The 19392-nt window shown below is 35.9% G+C and overlaps 1 pseudogene; it reads left to right on the forward strand.

The window, feature by feature from the left end:
- The first annotated feature begins 12965 nt into the window (after positions 1–12965).
- Positions 12966–15495, forward strand: LOC143600960 (cytokinin riboside 5'-monophosphate phosphoribohydrolase LOG5-like; annotated as a pseudogene).
- Positions 15496–19392: the final 3897 nt, after the last annotated feature.

Below are 19392 nucleotides of genomic sequence, written 5' to 3' on the forward strand. Positions count from 1 at the left end.
GTATCACTAGGGTTTGTGTTGCTTAGATCATTTAAATCAGTAGTTTCACCACCTTTTAGTTGGACCAGAACCTTAGGTAGCGACTTATCTTGCTAGTTTTATTGATTTGGTTATTCGTTACGAGACCACGTGCGTTTTTCCAACTGTCTACTATGTGAGTTTGTGAGTTGAGTTATTTTGTCTTAGTATAGAGTTACCCCTTTTCTCCTAGTTTTGTATTAGCTCGAGTCTTAGTGAGACTTGTGATTTTGACATGGATCAAGTGATGAGTCATTAGGGTATTTAGATAAAACAACCAAGAATTAAAAGCTATCTAGACGTTGTTAGGGTTTACTGATAAAACTAACCGCAGGGACCAAGTTCCTTGACCTCTCCTACGTTAGCTCATCTTTAGAACTCTGTTTTCAACCACGTGTTAGCACCCGAGTCATACCATAGCCGTTAAATCATCCTACCTAGGCGATTCATTTTCCCATTATCGTTAAATCCTGGTAAGTTTTCCAGTTAGTTCCATTGAGTTAAGTTATTTCTAAGTAATCTATTAAATTAAATTAGTTTAAAATAAATAAAAATAATAAAATCAATTAAAATATTAATCTTAGGTAAGTACTTATGGTTTAGTAACAATATCGTTCTCACGTGTCTTTATGTTCGATACTTGGACTTCCTTAGTCTTTACTACTTACGATCGGTACACTTGCCGGTTGTGTGAAGTTATGTTAGGAAATCCATTTAAATTTAAAGCTTAGTTGCGAGTCATAATTTTCATAGTTACATTTTCGCACAACAATTATTGAGGATGATTGTGTTTTGTTCGATCTTATGGGGGGCTGCTAGATGGTTAAGAGCATTCCCACCAGTTCCACTAAAGTTTTGTTAGTGGGTTTTCCAAATTATATGATAGGGTTAAGAGTGGCTGTAAGGATATGATAGAGAAAAATTCGTGATTTGTTGTTAATTTTGGAAACATTGTTTTCCTCTATTTATTTTTTTTTAATATTCCTTGAATTTGTTGTAAGTAGAGAAGAGAGATCACTGTATTGAGAAAAATAGAAAAAAAATAATTATTTAATTGAACTAGAGAGAAAAATATAGTGATTTTTAATGTAATTATATTAATAGGGATGTGGGACCTGCCAGAATGTTCTAAAAGTATTCCCAACCCATCCTCTATAATTATATGAGGGGAATTGGTAAATTATATGGTGGAGTTTTGAATGGTTGTGAGTGTAAATTATATGGTGGTGAGAGAAATGTAGTATTTTTTTGTAAATTGGGGAAAACAAAGTTTATCCCTATTTATTTTTTAATATTTGTTGAATTAGTTGCGAGTAGAGGGGAGAGAAAACCGTAATGATAAAAGTATAAAAAGTATTATTTAATTAAACGTGAAAGAGAAATGTAGTGTTTTGTAGTATAATTATAGGGATATGGATGGAGGACGGGATGCGAATGCTCTAAGGGGGATGTAAATTAGGATTGGGTAATCTTTATTTTAACTAAATATTAATTAAAACAACGTTTTGGGCATTTCAAAGTGGGCTTCAAGACAGTTAACGGCTTTTAATCACAAAACAATCTATTAAAGAATCGTTACGACTGAAACACTAACACGAGTTTATAAAAATAAAACCCCGTCGTTATTTTAGAAATAGTATCTTTTATAAAAGCCGAAAACATAATAGATACATGCAATTTATCGCAGTTTCACGAAACAAGCTACGAACTAAACACATAATCATTTAGCACGCAATTTCACATAGATAATATTATAATATATCCTCGAAATATTATTTTCATATTTTCACCAACCTTCAGGTCAGAGTCGTATGATTCGGTAATTCCTTGAATTATTGCTACGTGAATGTTTGTGCAATAACTAGGCCACTTAATTAACCCTATAAGTAAGTGAAATGCATAAATGAGCGTTTGGGATAATGGAGTTTGTGTTAACGGTGTTAACCTAAAATTACCGGGTTTCACATCATCCCCTTGTTGAAAGGATTTTCTCCCCGAATTTTGATATGTGCCGCTAAGTAGATTAGTAGACTTCTCGTCTATATGTATTATCAAAATCAATTAATTAGACTTCCCGTCTATATGCTAGTGCCGCTAATGGTTGGGCAGTATTGCAAATATTTAACAAAAATTCTCTGGTTGTCACGATTTTAATTAACTTACGTTTTCTTTAACAACTACATGTTGCATTCTACATGGATTGAACCGTTGATTCCCTATTATGCACCGTAAGCGCCTTACCATCCCACCGAAGTGGGAATAGCCAATTACTTTTTCCATTTATTTAAATATCATGTATAATAGTAATATTAAATAAAAAATAAGACAAAATAATTAACAAATTTAGATATAAAAAATACAACCCATGATAAAAGAATACAAGATAATGAAATTACGGAACATAAAATTTTCATTTTCTTAATGTTCTCAGTTCCTCACAACATGCTCTACCAAATCCGATCAGAGGCTGTTATGAGTTTCTCTACAATGTAGTTCAACATGAATTGCTAGTTTCTCTAGGGCGTTTATGAATCTGGTCTCCCAGGGGATATCATCTTCATGGCTTTGGCACATGGGTTTGTCCTATTCCTCAAAACTCCAAATACCTGTTTAATATCCTTTCTTGTCGTTTCATGTCAAGTCTTGAAATACTGTCGTTTTGAAACTTGTGAACATGTCAATGTTTTCACATGCACAAAATAATCTTTAAATATACCATCTTGGGTCAATCTTTAGTTTCCAGGTTGCAATTGCTTCCTTTTGTTTGTCCTATTAGTTTTATTAATTAGCATGTTAATATATGTAATTTTATTCAATTTATTCAATATATATCCAAATTTTGTTATATGTTTCAATTCAGCCTTCTCACAACCATATGTGTTATTCAATCAATCAATCAATCAAGCCTTGTATATCCCACCGCATAGCACGTTATTGGTAGGGTCAGGGGAGGGTGGGATGTAAGCAAGTCTTTCCTCTATCCTAGAGAATAGAGAGGCTGCTTCCAGAGAGACCCCCGGCTCATAAAGCTACATACAGTTAATCATAGTAAACATACATCCTACAAGCAAAAGACACTTAGCAATACATAGATAACAAACTACCAAAAAAGAAAGGAATCTGTAACCTACTAAGAAAAGGGCATAGGAAATAAAAAGCAGCATCAAATAAAAAAATATTCATAAACAACAAGGAGCAAGGCTAGCCAACTAGACCCTAAATAGAAAGCTAAGCTAACTAGGTACCTTCCCCTAGAAGTCGTTAACCTTAATCCTACGTCTCCACGAATCTCTATCCTGGACCATGTCCTCAGAGAGGTGCAACTCTGTCAAGTCATGTCTAATCTCTCATCCCAAGTCAATTTAGGTCTGCCTCTACTCCTCTTTCCTTCCACAATGAAGGCTTCTACTACTCTAACTGGAGCTGTTGTCGGTCTCCTCTTCACATGCCCAAACCAACTCAATCTCCCTTCCTTTATTTTCTCTGATATGCTAACTATTCCTATCTTTCCCTAAAGATCTCATTTATAATCCTATCTAATCTAGTGTGTCCGCACATCCACCTCAGCATCCTCATCTCTGCCACCTCCATCATGCGCTCCTGTCTTCTTGATGGCCCAACAGTCTGTTCCATACAACATTTCATGTCTAACTGCGAGTCTATAGAATTTCCCCTTTAATTTAGATGGGAACCGCTTGTCGCAAAAAACCCCAGTGGCTGCTTTCCACCTACACCATCCAGCTTGTATGCGGTGGGTTATGTCACTGTCTATCTCTCCATTGCTTTGGACAAACGATCCTAGATATTTAAACTTCGTTATCTGCAGAACCACCTGGTCCTCGATAGTGATCTGGGTGTCCTCACTATCACCAACACCACTGAAGTCACAACAAAGGTACTCTGTCTTAGAGCGACTAATTCTTAAACCTTTATCCTCTAAAGCTACACGCCACTCCTCTAGCCTTTCGTTCAAGCTTTGTTTAGTCTCAGCCACTAACACAATATCATCCGCAAAGAGCATGCACCATGGGACAGGCTCCTGAATCAACTTGGACAGCTCATCCATGACTACCGCGAAAAGAAACGGGCTTAACGCCGATCCTTGGTGGAGTCCCATCTCCACAGGGAAAAAATCAGTATCTCCTACCGGCGCACGAACACTAGCTTTAGTCCTGTCATACATATCTTTAATTAAGTCTATATACTTTCCAGGTACCCCTTTACCTTCTAAACTATCCCAAATTAGTCTGCGTGGCACACTGTCATAAGCTTTTTCAAGGTCGATAAATACCATATCTATCCATGTATTCAAGGTCGATGAATACCAAATTAGATGTGCTATTATGGTTCTTTAATCAAATCTTTGGTTGTGAGGTTCCAATTTCCCCATTTTTGAGTTATATTAGTTTGTTAATTTAGGTCTTTCTTTGTTATTAATTTTCAATTTAGATGTTCTCACAAAGACATTTGTTATTAGGGAATTCCACCCTAAAATCATCATTTATGTTACAGATGTGTTAGTCTGTTAATTTATGTACAATTTAGAATGATAACTTCCTAATTTTGAATATATTGTTCACATGAATTCTTTCAAATTCCTAAATTCCCATTTTTTTAAATAAATTCCCAATTTTTGTGAATAATACACCAAGTCATTCAATTTATTATGTACATGTGTTAGAGAATATGTTTGTTTCTTGAAACGTTATGTTCTTCCTTTTAATTGACTCCCCAAATATAACGAATTTAACATTTAACATATATTGTATGTTATCATGAATATATAGAACTTGCTAAAATTTCATGCGGTTATTAATATTAACATTTTGATATTTTTAATTGCAAAATGACTTTGAAATTTTTGAAATTTTGAAAATTTCAAATTTATTATAAAAATATCACCTATTGGACTTTTATATTCTTGTAACTTATTAATATAATTATGATACTAATTATTCTAATTATTATGAAATTTATAGTCTTACCAAACTTAACAGATTTTACAAAAAAAAAAATTATGTATTTACTATATAATATACATTCTAAGATGCATTCTTCACATTTTCTTCATCATTTTCCTCTGAATTATGCCTGCAACTAATATATGCAAGTTTTAGTTTCATATATAACTAACATATTTGCATATTTACGAATATGATGGCATGTAATATTTTAATAATTTCAGTGTTCAATGGATATTCATTCTTGACATTTCAAAGATATTATTTTTCATGTTCTTAAATGATTATTAACAATTGGTTTATCTTAGCTTAGATCTCTATCCATGTATTCTTTATTTACATGGTTGTATATTTATTGGTTGGTTTTAGCTTAGATCTTTAGTAAATGTTTATACAGCTTTTGTGTTTTTATGGTAGTGGACCAGTTAGTTATGGTAGAAATGTTACTCCTCACATGGTCGGTAATCCAGGAGAGGTATGTTTTACTTGTAAAAAATTTAAAGATTTACCATCATATTGCAACGATTTAAAGGTTTTCCTTTAAAGACAACTACTTCTTCGAGTTCCCTAATTATTCAGTTTTTTGTGTTCTTTAATTGATGTTTGGCTTTATATTTGTTCCTTGAATATAAAAGCTTAGAATTAATATTTTTTCCCATTGAATTTTGCTTGGTTTTTGCCTGTTGATGATGACAATTTGAGAGAAACGTTTAGGTCTTATTCGAGCAATGTTTATTGATCTAACATGACGTAACTTTTTTACTTCTATCTTTTCACATCAGGGTTGATCATATGTATAATAAGATTGTTTTAATACTCTTAAAATGGCGATATTTTTAGTTCTCAAGTAGTTTATTATGGACAAGAAAACATGTTTTTTCGTTGCCTGTGTTGTATCTGATATTTTACGCAACTTTTGTGTTAGTGCTTTGATCTTCTAATTTTAGGTGCCATTCTTATTTTTATTATTTTTTTTTTGACATGACACGTATCATTTTGTTATATGAAAGTGAAACTTGAAGATTCTTATGTTATAATTTTGTGTACAGTATTTAATCAACAAAGAAAACAAATTGACATGTACATAGTTGTGTATCTTAATAAAGTCATCATTAGTTATGTAGTACATGTTTTTTGAAAAAACATCAAAGCTTACTTTAAACGGGTTGAAGCTTCATTTATTTCAAATAATTTGATTAACGACAAGATAAGAGAGTGGAGATTGAGGGGAGGAGGGGTAGAGACCGATCTAAATTGATGTGGGATGAGATGATTAGACATGATTTGCCAGAACTAAACCTCTCCGAGGACATTGTTGAGGATATGAATTCTTCGAGACGTATAATTAAATTTATGGAATTTTAAGTAGAAAGTAATACTCTAAGGGCTTTTTTTTACCTTATTTTTACACGATTTTTTTTTCATATATTATGTATTTTATTCTTATTATTTCTATCTATTTATATAAAACTACTACCACTACTACTACTACCACCACCACTACCACCACGTGTTATTATTAATTATATTACTATTGAAATTTGATTTCCTCTTATATTCTCTAATATGTATGATTTTTAGAGCTGACGGTCTCTCTGAAAGTCATATTTCTATTCCATTGGATAGAGGTACGGTGTGCCAAGAGTCCACCCTCCCCAGACTCTGGTTATAGCTTTACTATTGATGGTATTTCACTGGGAATAATTGATGATGATTATTTTGCCACTTGATTAGTTCCTTTTTCCATGTTTCTAAATTCCCCCCTTAGTTGGAGAAGTTCAAACATTGTGTGATACTACAATTCAAAAGACATATAAACTTTCTAATGTGTGATACTGCAATTCAAAAGGCATATGAACTTTCTAATTCAAGTCTGGATAGTAAACGTACTTCCTCCAATTTCAAATGCATTTTGTATAGTGTTAGAAAAAAATTAATCATGTATATTGTTATTTGTATGTTAATGTTTTAACATTTGGTTTGGTTAATTATTTATATAATAATAAAAATGGAAGGACTTGGCATTAAGGTGTTGTACTATAAGCTTAATCTATAATACACGTTTCTAAACGCAACATACTTTCCACGTAAGTTGTTCTCTTTACACGTGTTCATCTCTCATGTAACCAAAGGTCCAAAACCACGTTATGCTTTCCAAACACACCACCGACCTTTGTTGTGCGATTTCTTCTTTGACGGTCTACCCTCGATTTTTACTGTTGTCGGTTTCCAAACGGAACCCTAGGCGACGGTGGTCGAGAAGTGTCTCTTCAGTTGCTAACTGCGACGAAGACATTAAGTAGATGTTCATTTTCTACCCTCGATTTCTGCTGTTGCCGGGCGACGGTGGTCAAGACGAAGACATTGATGCTCCGTCGTTTGTAGGTTTAATTGGCCTTCAATTATATGTTAGTGGTGTTATTAGTTAATAATAATCGGGGATTAATTTCGTTTGAACCCGAATCTGGACTTATTGAGTCTGAAGATGCATGATAGATCGATTAATGATAATTGAGTCTGTGTTTCTGATGTGATTTTACTTTTCTTTATATTGGTGTTATTAGTTAAAAATGCATCTCTATCACCTATACTTCATGCTGGCTTTAATGCTTTTCAAACAAAAATAACATGACTGTGTAGTGATATGCATATGAATCTGAATCTGAATCTGAATCTGAATCTGAATCTAATTCTGATGTGATCTTACTTTTTTAAATCTAATTCTGATGTTCAAGTTTCTTAAATCTTCATTGATTTAATGGTGGTTGTGATTATACAGTTGGTTCACGGGTGCCATTTATGGGTGCCTGTGTGGCAGTGGGGGTGGCTTTCCATCTAGGCTATGATGATGCTCCGACATTTGGCGCTGCAACCTATGTTGCAGTCATAGTGGAGATCTGAGTAATGAGTTATTTGATTTACATTTTTGGTTACTGATTTTGGGTTCGATGTTATACATTTGTTATATATTTTTCCTTCTCATTTTTGTTTCGAGTAGAGCGGGTTGGTTTGTATTTTATAGTTGCCGAATCTTCACGGGTTATATGATTTTTAGATGTTTACAGTTAGTTTTCCTTTCGAGACAAACCTGGGCAATCTGTGATTCGGTTTTTGCCCCCGGCTTTACAACTGACGTTGAGTTGGTTTCATTGGTAATGACTATGATGATCATGTATCTGAGCATATTATGATACGTTTTCTTATTCGCTTAAAGTTTAATTTTGACTTTTTTTACTGCTATTAGGAATACTGAATAATGTTTGAAGGAAGGTTGGTTGCTAACGGCTTTTGTGACTCGTTCTGCTTATGTTGGTTGTACGTTGTGTTTCGCTATGATGACACTAATTTTAATTCATTTGTGCTAACGATGATTTCAAACCTAACTTTGAATTAGTTTGTCATTTTTCAAAGTTGTGATGTCATAATCGAGAAGGCTTGCTTGACTCTCGATCACCATGATCTAAGCTTCGTCTATGGTTTCAAAACCCCCCGCGTTGAAATCCTAGTTATATATAATTTTAAGGTGTAAATACCTCGTATATATTATCCTATTGATATTCTATAATTAATGTTTTATGGATTTTTGTTCTCATTTTGTTATTTTGTATTTCTTAAAATTTGTAATTTTTAGTGTTTTGTTTTTTTATCGCCGTGTATATTATAAATTTTGCAAATTGAAATGTTTATTTATTTTTTTATCACCCCGTGTGTAACACGGGTCACTATCCTAGTAAACATAAATAAAGTAACTCCCATGACAAAAACTATGTTGTGTCACAAAGATTTTTCCTACGTCTTCATTTATTCATTAATTATAATAAACTTAAATAAAGTAACAAAGTAACTCCCTGACAATTTGTGTCTTAACATATTTAATAGGTTAGAAACGACCCGCTTGACTAAAGTACCAAACATGAATATGACTCGTTAACTACTTTATATGTCATGACTATAAAACAGTTTTAAGTTTCATGCACCAATAAGGGAAAATGATGAAGTCTAGCCTACTCATTTCAATTATTTAAAAAAATAAAAAAAATTTACATACCACACTTTTTTTATTAACAGATTTTATCGTGTTTTAAACATGTACCCAATTGCGAGTCATAATCATAAGTAATGTTGTATGCTAATTGATGGAGTTTTGTTGATCAAATCTCGGGTAAGTTGTCTTCATGAAAAACATTTGTTTATATCTAAGTAACAAAAGCCCTAAATAAATTTTATATATTGATGGAGTTTTGTTGGTCAGTTTAATCCCGACCCGTTTAGGGTTCAAAACATTCAATTATCGTATTTTTTCAATTAACCTATCTTCTTGTCGGAATTAGATTTTGGTCCATAAGAGTTTTATCTTCTGTTTTTATGTTTTACATCTAACAAACCAGAACCCGAACTTCGATTCCCTGTTCGGATTCTAACCTGCATCAGCTTGCTTAAAACTTGTTTATTTCATAACTTGAGTTCTATTTATCCATTTGTTGTGATTCCAGTGGCTATATTCTCGGTTTTGACTCTAGTTTATTATCTCAAATTTGCAAGTATTTTTGTATCAGAAAATTCAGCACGTTAATTTCCTCGTTTATTATTATTTTATTAATCTATCACCTAAATAGTAATTCACACCCCTTTTTCATCTTTTATTTTTGTGGGTAGCATGCGTACCATACATATCATGTTTATATATTTATATATATGCCTCGTCAACCACTATTCGATATTATGTGTTTATGGATTATTGCTCATCTATGACATGCTATATGGTTATGTGCTTAATTTTATTGTTTGGTGGTTGGGCCACCTCATCCTCATCTAGTATGGATACATTACCCCGGTAATTTTGTTTTGTGCTAGACCGAAAGGGTCCACATCTATTTCATTTTTTGATTGTTATATATCATCAATGTTATAATTGTCTATATTCACATACGAATTGCTTGTTTTACAATATAATAATGCATCTAACTTGTGTATTACTCACCCAACTTTATGTTGAAACTCTATTTTTACGCGTGTTGCAGGTTTGTTAGTTGAAGATTTGGATGTTTGAGAAGACATTTAGTTTGATTTTAGGTTATCAAATAAAAGGCAATATTGTATGATGAATTGTTTTTATTTGTAAAGTGATGTACTTTGATTTACGAAATAAATGAGTTAGTTATTGTCATTATTATTAATAGTGTCTTGTGATTAATTACCGTGCGATCAGTTGTGCCTCAGCATATTCCGCCGTAGTTGGGGTGTGAAACTTCATACATGCTTATGTGTTTCAGGTCAATAATCACTAAAGATACTAATTTGGGACTCGTACGAGCATGGAATGAAGTACGGGAAGATCGGGGATGATATGCACATGTATTGGAGTGAAAACGAGCGACTTCATAAAATATCATATTTAGGGTCGACGACCCTAGATTTGGAGTCGCCGACGCCAATTAAGATTTTGCAATATGGGCTTTGTAGTCTTGGATGATTTTAATAATATAAAACTAGGGTTTCAACCCACATTAGTTGGGAGGTAGCTGGAAGCGTTCTTGGAGCTTTCTACACCATTTAAGACTCATCTTCATCATCTGTTTGAAGATCCTAACTCAAAAACTAAAATAACTGAAGATGCAAATCATAGCTATGAGAGGTTAATCCTACGAGTCATACCCGCGATGTAGAGTAATGTAACATTTACAGGTTTTCTCATGTTTTAAGAATGAACTAATTGTAATTGTTAAATATCGATCTATGAACATTGATGTTTGGTATTATTGTGCATTCAGTCGGTTTAGGTTTATTTCAATTAGAACGATTAGTTTGCCCGTTGTTGTGATATGTGTTTCATAGGGTTGTATTGATTAGTTTGGATATGATGAAGCATACAATTGGCCTTAGTTGAGTCACACTGGCAAGGAACCTTTGATATCCAGTGTTGCGTGTTAGCGATTATTGACGCCTAAGGTTTGACTAGTTGGTTAACCATATTTGGTTGTTAATGATTAATCTGTTAAATTACATGCGATTGCTATTTGTTACATGATTGAACCCCGAGTGTGATTCGTTCTTGTTAAATGTTTACCCCTTGATTAATTGATTGTTTCATTTTTAAAACAAAAATCATTGCCAGTGCGATTAACACTCCTATATCCTTATTGCATAATGTTAGAAATTAATTGTACGTTACACTGACCATATACTCCTCGATCCTTGTGGTTTGACACTCTACTTGCCCTAACTAGCTTAAGGTGATTAGGAACACTTAACTATTATTACTTTTGACTAGATCACGACATACTAGCATCAGGTATGACAACACACAAGTCAAAAGAAAGTAAAAAACATACTACTGACGCTGCAACACAGAGCCGGCCATGAGGGGAGGCAGGGTAGTCGACGGCCATAGGCCCGACATCCTGCTAGGCCCGGAAATTTTTTTTTAAATATATATTTTTATGAAAAAAAATATGTATAATCAATGTTTCAACACAATTACATGATAACTAGCTTGGTCTAGTGGTAAAGAGGTATGACATCTAACCAAGAGGTTGTGCGTTCTGTATTATTTGAGATATTTTTAAGTTTATTTTTATACAAAAGTTTTTTAAACAACTCAAATCATAACCAAGTAAGCCCATTTAAAATCAAATTGTTTAAACCCAATAAAATGTTCCTTTCACTTAAGGCCCAAAAAAAATTTTTCGCCTTTGGCCCAAAAAAATTTCCGCCTTCTCGGGGCCGGCCCTGCTGCAACATGCTTGTAGTTTACAATAAAATATTTAAATACAAACTATTTTGAATAAATAACTTTACTTTTACGCTATAAATTAGTCCTATGGGTCAAGTTATTCTACAAAGGGTAATAAAAATAAGAAGTGTTAGAAGCCATAAATAATTGACATGTGTCGAGTGGGGACCAAAGGAAAAAGGGTATAAAGGTAATTGTACACATTTTCCCTCCCCACATGCAAGGCACATGTTAATACCTCATTAATTTTAGAACGTTTATAACTTTTTCGTATGATATTTAAAAAAAAAATCATCATAATAACAAGCGTTTTTTTATCTTTAATATGAGTATGATTTTTGTTATATAAAATTTAAAACAAAAATCACGTCATTGTGTATTTTCGCACACCATTGTGTCTTTTCGCTTATCATTGTATCTTTTTTCGTCATTGTGTCTTTTCGCTTATCATTGTGTCTTTTTTCGTCCTTGTGTCTTTTCGCACACCATTGAGTCTTTTCGCTTATAATTGTGTCTTTTTTCGTCATTGTGTATTTTCGCTTATCATTGTGTATTTTTTTGTCATTGTGTCTTTTCGCACACCATTGTGTCTTTTCGCTTATTATTGTGTCTTTTTTCGTCATTATGTCTTTTCGCTTATAATTGTGTCTTTTTTCCGTCATTATGTCTTTTCACACATGATTGTGTCTTTTCGCTTATCATTGTGTCTATTTTCGTCATTGTCTCTTTTCGCACACCATAGTGTCTTTTCGCTTATCATTGTGTCTTTTTCGTCATTGTGTCTTTTCGCACACCATTGTGTCTTTTTTCGCCATTGTGTCTTTTCGCACACCATTATGTATTTTTTCGCACACCATTGTGTCTTTTCGCACACCATTGTGTCTTTTTTCGTCATTGTGTTTTTTCGTCCTTGTGTCTTTCAACTCATCATTATGTTTTTTTAAATACTAGAGAAAGTCAACAAAGGTGGGTTATTACCTTCATGCCCTTTCCATCAATTTTTATTTATTAAATTAATCTCAACCATTAAAATCTAAGATCAATTGACTGGATTCCTTCTCACCTTTCTCATTTTTGTTGTCCTTTGTATTTTAACTTTACCATTAGTCCTATTATTTAATTGTAGTTATATTTTACTTAGTTATTTCTCTAACGTGTTATTTTTTACAAAACACACGATCTAAATTGTTATGCACAATTAAAAAAAAAAGAGACGACGAATTTCTTAAACTTACCGTGGGACTATATAGTATATATACGACGTACACTTCGCAAAGGCATCCATGTTGAGTGGTTAGGGTCATTTCAAGTAAACAGATAAGCTCCCAACAAGTCAAACTCAAAACATGGAGACTGAGAAGAAACAAAAGAATTCGAGATTCAAAAGGGTTTGTGTATTTTGTGGAAGTAGTTCTGGCAAAAGAGATGTTTATGGTGATGCTGCCATTGAGTTAGCTCAAGAACTGGTATTATTACTTTCTTACATGCATTATCACAAACACACACTTGACAAACATTTTTCTAATGATGATGATGATGATGATTGCCTACACATGGTTTCTTTTTGTTCATATTTAGGTATCAAGAATCTAGCTCTTATGTTTATTACTACAAAACCCTAATGAGCACACTGGTTGTTTAAACTGGTTTTATCATGAAATCATGATTAAAAAGTAAATCTTGGATGCAGAAACAGACGTAACATGAACTTATGTGTTTAATGTCTATGTCAATAGAAAAAGATGAATAGTTTAGCTTCTTTTTGAAGTCTAATGCCAAGTTCTTGAAAAGATTATGATATTTTTTAATGCGTGTCTTGTTTGTAAGAAGATGTATGTATATAACACACCCAAATACTCAAATGGTTATTGTAAGATGAGTAAAATCTTTTAAATTATCAGCTGTTACTTAATTGCACTTAATAATGACTTGACTTGGAACATGGAACTAGCTAGTCTTGATTTAAATTAAAAGTACATCATTAATTAAATCATATATTTTATTCTTTTTGTTGTTTATCATTAAAGGTAGCAAAGAGGCTTGATCTTGTCTATGGAGGAGGAAGCATTGGCTTGATGGGTTTAGTTTCTCAAGCTGTTCAAAGTGGTGGTGGCCATGTTCTTGGGTATTTTTAATCTTTTTCTATTTTAATAAATTACAATAAAACAAAGTCAAATTCATTAATCTTAAATCTTGATACAAATGTATGTATGTGAACATCAAGAAACATGTCAAAGATTCTAAAAAGTGTATTCATTTGCAGGATCATACCAAGGGCTTTAATGGGGAAGGAGGTAACTATTACAATAATAATAATAATAATAATGTATTAAATATAAAATAATATTATTTTATTACAGAAAACTGGTGAAAGCATAGGTGAAGTTAAAGCTGTAGCTGACATGCACGAAAGGAAAGCTGAGATGGCCCGCCACTCGGATTGCTTCATTGCTCTACCAGGTCCTCTCTTCTCCGACACTATATTATCACTGTACAACTCTTCAATGCACAAATATTGTTTAAAGCGTACAACTTGTTGTATCTGCAGGTGGGTATGGTACACTTGAAGAGTTACTAGAAGTCATCACCTGGGCTCAACTTGGAATCCATGACAAACCTGTAAAACCCTCGCTAGACTTTATTATAATCACTTGTACTGTATGAACTAAAGCTTGTACTTTGATCAAGATCCAACAAGCTAAACGTGTTGTACTTAGAAACTTTTGTAAAGTTTTGATTTTTTTATTTTTTTGGAAATAATAAGGAATGATAATATGGTGCAGGTTGGGTTGTTGAATGTTGATGGGTTCTACAATTATCTGCTCACGTTCATCGATAAAGCAGTGGATGATGGATTTATCAAACCTTCTCAACGTCACATCTTTGTCTCTGCATCAAATGCCAAGGAACTTGTTCAGAAACTCGAGGTTTGTGTGATCATCATATTTGTGGATCATGCATGTCATGTTTAATCAGTACCAACTCTTTTAAGAAGATAGGTTTAATGTTGTCATATTGATTGATCCTAAAGTACAAAGTGAAATAAAAATGTTAATTAATAGAAAATATAAAAGAAAAATCAGTTTTTATGGTATGGTACAATGTTTTGAAAAACAAGCCAAACTGTCTCGGTTAAGCTGGGTCGTCTAACCGGCTGGCTGGTTACGACGATTTGACAGTTTTAAGGATTTTGACCAGTTTTTTAGTTTTCTTTCTTAAAATTGTTTGTTTTGAGTTGAAAAGTTTAAAATGATAAAAGTAGTTTAGGAGTAACAATATATAAGAAAAACAATAAGTGAAAAATACTATATGCTTTTTTGTTGTATGTGTATATGATAATTTCAAGTTTTAAATCTTGCTAGACTAATAAACTGTAAAAACCAAACAGTAAATCAAACCATATAAATTTCAAATCCATTGTGGTTAGTTTTAAGGGTTTTAAAAAGCCCTAAATAGCATAATTCAGTCATAATAAGTGACATTTTACAAAGTTGAAGTGACCATACTAAAAAATTGGACCTGTATAGTGGCCTAAGTTAAACTATGAATAACAAATGTGGACAGGGTTTAACAGAATCTTTACAATCTCTTCCAGTTTATTTATATTGTCTGTATCTAATTGTCATAGTGAAACTTTTTCTGGTGCTTTTTTGTAAATTTGTAAACTTGAGGGGACCAGGAGTACAAACCTGTAAAAGATGGAGTGATTGCACAGGCCAAGTGGGATGTGGAACAGCAGCCAGTTGGGTTCAATGCATTACATGCTGAAGTTGCTTTATAGAAGAATCGGATTTGGTTGGTTATTCGGGTCGTGGTTAATGGATATTAGTTAGGGCTTTTGGAAGTTTAATTCTAGTTTCTAAGTATGTATATGTTTATATTTTGGATGCAACAAGTTTTTATACGCTACAACCGTGTAACGTAAGCGTTGTATTGTGTAAATACTTGATGCATATGTAAGTCGGATGCTTTTGTATATGATTACGGTTACGGGCTTGGCTTTTGCTTCAAGTTAAATGAACCGAACCGGACGAGTTATGGTAATAGAAGACGTGGTTGTTTTCAGTTACTGTGTTTGTGAAGTGTTAAATGTGCATTTCTAAAATGGATTATGAAAACACATCTTTCTCTTAGAGTGTCATAGAATCTATTAAATTTACTTAATGCACCTTTTATAAGAACCAAACCCTCATCTCATAAGATAGAGGGAGGCATCAAAACCGCTAGACCAACACCATTCTGTATCAAACTTGAAGAAACGTGGATCGACTCATTGGTAGACGATCTACTTTTCTCGGGTGTGATTATGCTATTTCACCGATGGTTTCTCTTGGATCTGGATTCTTCCACCTACAAAATGAACAGCACCGTAAACTTGCCCCTCAGAAAGGGCCAGAGGGGTCCTCTTTGGGGTAACCCTCCGGTGGGGGAATAAGTGTTTGTAGGAGAAGATAATATTATGAGAGAGTAAGGAAATGGAATGTATTGCTTAATAGCTGAATACTCTGTAATTGTGTGTAATTGGATGTTATTTGATGATCTCTCCTTGTGGAGTTGATGTGGTATTTATAGTGCTAGGGTTTCCAATGATTGGGCTCAGACCCAATTAGGGCTTTGTTGGCCTCTTCCAGTTGCTTTGCGCCACGTGTCCTTTGGGACACCTGGTGCTTTTTCATTGGTTATAATCACGTGGTAGCACATGGGTTTTGCTGAGTTGTCCACCTTTCATTGGCAGCTGTCAACATCAGCATATTCTTATTCCTTAAAAAGATACCTTCTGGAAGGTTGTCTGACGTGCACAATCAAGGTTGCCCTAATCCTGATTTGGATAAGGACGAGGTTGATTATGTGCATGTGTGATACGCGCCTATCCTGAGGATGCGCGAGGTCTTCTCTTTATTCTCACGCGCAGATGTTTCATGCGCAGATGTGATATGCACGAGCATGTGATATGCGCCACGCGCGGATGCGCCACGCGCATATGTGATATGCGTGAGCATATGTGATGCGTGAGCATATGTGATGCCTGAGCATCTGTGGTGCCTGAGCATATGATGCCTGAGCATGTGATGCCTGAGCATGTGATGCCTGAGCATCTGTGGTGCCTGAGCATATGATGCCTGAGCATGTGATGCATGAGCATATGTGATATGCGTGAGCATATGTGATATGCGCCATGCGCGTAGGTTTTGGCTTTGTGCCTTCATAATGTCTTGATTTCAAGCCTCTTGTCCATATCTTGTGGGTTGACCTGCCTCGCTCGGTGTTGAGGCGTGTACATACCTCTTCAAGCCCCCCCAGTCTAATGTGTGTCTTGTCTCGCGCGAGCGAGGCAAGATAGATATTAGACTTAACAGTTTGCTCTTTTAGTAGGGGTTTGTCTTTTTCTTCTTATTATTCATCGTTGCGCGAAATTCTATCCTTTTGGTTGAAAACGAATCGTCCCTGCACGTGGTTGGTTGTTGCTGACATGCGTCAGTGATGGAGACGTGTCAGACCTTTCGTGTGCTCGAGGTGCTACAGTTGCCTTTCGTGTCCCCTCACATAGTGTCAGGGACACGTGTCGCGCTCGCGTTGGTCCGTTCGTGCGAGTGGTGGCGCGTGAATTCTGGGCAGCAGCTGTAGAGTTTCTTTTCGTGTCCCCTCACACAGTGTCAGGGACACGTGTCGCGCTCGCGTTGGCTTACCCCTGCGAGTGGGGGCGCGTGAAGTCCGATCAGCACCAATATTTCTCTCTCCTGGGCCTATAAAAGCCAGCCCTTAGAGTTTTTTTATCCTTCATCCTCTTGTTTATTATTCAGAGCTCTTTTCTTTCTTTCATTCTATTCCGATTGCCTTTGTTCTGCTTCCAGATCTCTGTTCTTCAGAAGCATCGTTTGTCCGTTTTCACCGTTGTATGTCTGATAGCTCAGACAACACAATCTCCCCCATCCATTGCCGTGTTAAATCGTTAGTAATGTCTACATTGAAGAAGACCGGCAAGGGGAAGAAGGTTGCTGAGGCCTCATCGGAGGAGGTAGGGAGGACCAAGGCCGTGAAGAAGTGGGATGAGATCCCCTGCAAACTTAGGCAGTCCGATTTTGACAGCCTTATCGCCTCTCAGGGTTTTCTCCCTGAGTTTGGCTGCATGTTGCCTGGGGCCGGGCAAACGGCGGCGGACCCGCCTACCGGCTATATATCCCTTTACTGCCATTTTTTCACCCACTGCAACCTTCGTCTCCCGATGACAAGGTTTGTGGGCGCGGTGCTTAGGTTTTATGGGATTCATATATCCCAAGTCCATCCGTTTGGACTCGTGCGCATGACTCACTTTGAGTTCATGTGCAAATCTCAGCGCGAGGAGCCCACCCCTCGTCGCTTTCAATTTTTTTATAAGCCCAAGATCCAAGATTCTTGGTTCTCATTTATTCCTCGCAGTCAGAAGGTCAAGTGCTGCACTGTTTCATTCAAGAGCCTTCATGACTGGTCTGAGAGGTTTTTTTATATCAGGGCTGGTGTGATCCCCATCCGCATGACCATGCGCGCGATCTCTTCTGCGCCTGCGGATGTGGGTGTCTTCAAGAACCCAACTGGCGCCTGGGTGAAAAAGTTGACTGCTGAACCATCCCCCGCCAAGAAAATTTGCGAGGAGGCGCTGGTGGGGGTTGGTATGAGCAGGAGGTGGGCTGACAGCGCGACTGAGCCCGTTATCCAAGTTGACGGCTTGTGTAAGTTAATCTCATTGCATTACTTCTGCGCGAATACTTATCTTTTTGCTGATATCATTTGACTTGTTTTGTGCAGTCAGCAAGGAGTATGTCCACGCCGCCTATGATGAGCATATGGAGGGTGGCTCCGTCGCGCTGGGCGCTGGGGAGGTTGGTTTCCCCGATCGCTTCGATGACATGTTCATCCCTGTTGATCTGGGATTTCTCTTCGACAGCGATGCGCCTGGTAAGCCTTTGTACTTATGCTTTTTCCTTTATAATACCAAATTTGGCTAACACTTCTGTTGCACATATTGTAGACGCGCTTGAGAACTACGAGCTGGAGCTCGCGGAAGAGGAGGAGGAGGCGCCCCAACTAAAGCGTAAAGCTAAGGGGAAAACTGGCGCAGGGGCCAGTAAGAAACAGAAGAAAGATGTTGCCCCTGTTGTTCAGGATCCTCCTACTCAGGCGGGGGGATTTGAGAAAACCCAGGAGTTTCCCTCCAAGTTTCCCTTGTCTTCCCTGCCTCAAAAAGTGGGCAGACCTCCTGTCCACACGAGGTATGGTGCGACTACCTCCTCCCTTCGCGCGGTGGAAAAGGGAAGTGGCGTTGCGCCTTCGACAGGTATACTTTGCTTATCCTTCGGTTATCTTTTATGGTTCTATGAGCGCGATTCTGATAGAATTACTAATGAATCTTTGCTCACTCAAATGTTTGTAGAGCCGGCGACTTTGGTGGATTAACCTGAAGCGTAACCAGATGCCGAGGCTGCGCCGGAGGTCGCTTCGAAGTCCCCTGTTTTACCCTCAAAAAAGGGTAGAATGGACTTCATGGCGATGTTTGCTTCGCGAACGGAGTTGCGCCAAGGTACGTATTGCGCTTTTATTTTCTGACTTTCTTTTAGATCAAGTCATGAACCATTTCTTTTTGTTGATTTTTTCATAGAAGTCGTAGCTGGCGTGCAAGCTGCTAGCGGCACTCCTGGCGCGGGT

The sequence above is a fragment of the Bidens hawaiensis genome, unplaced genomic scaffold (genome assembly GCF_021521415.1).
Source record: "Bidens hawaiensis isolate Kalapana, Puna unplaced genomic scaffold, B.hawaiensis_p1.1 tig00055141_1, whole genome shotgun sequence".
NCBI lineage: Eukaryota > Viridiplantae > Streptophyta > Magnoliopsida > Asterales > Asteraceae > Bidens > Bidens hawaiensis.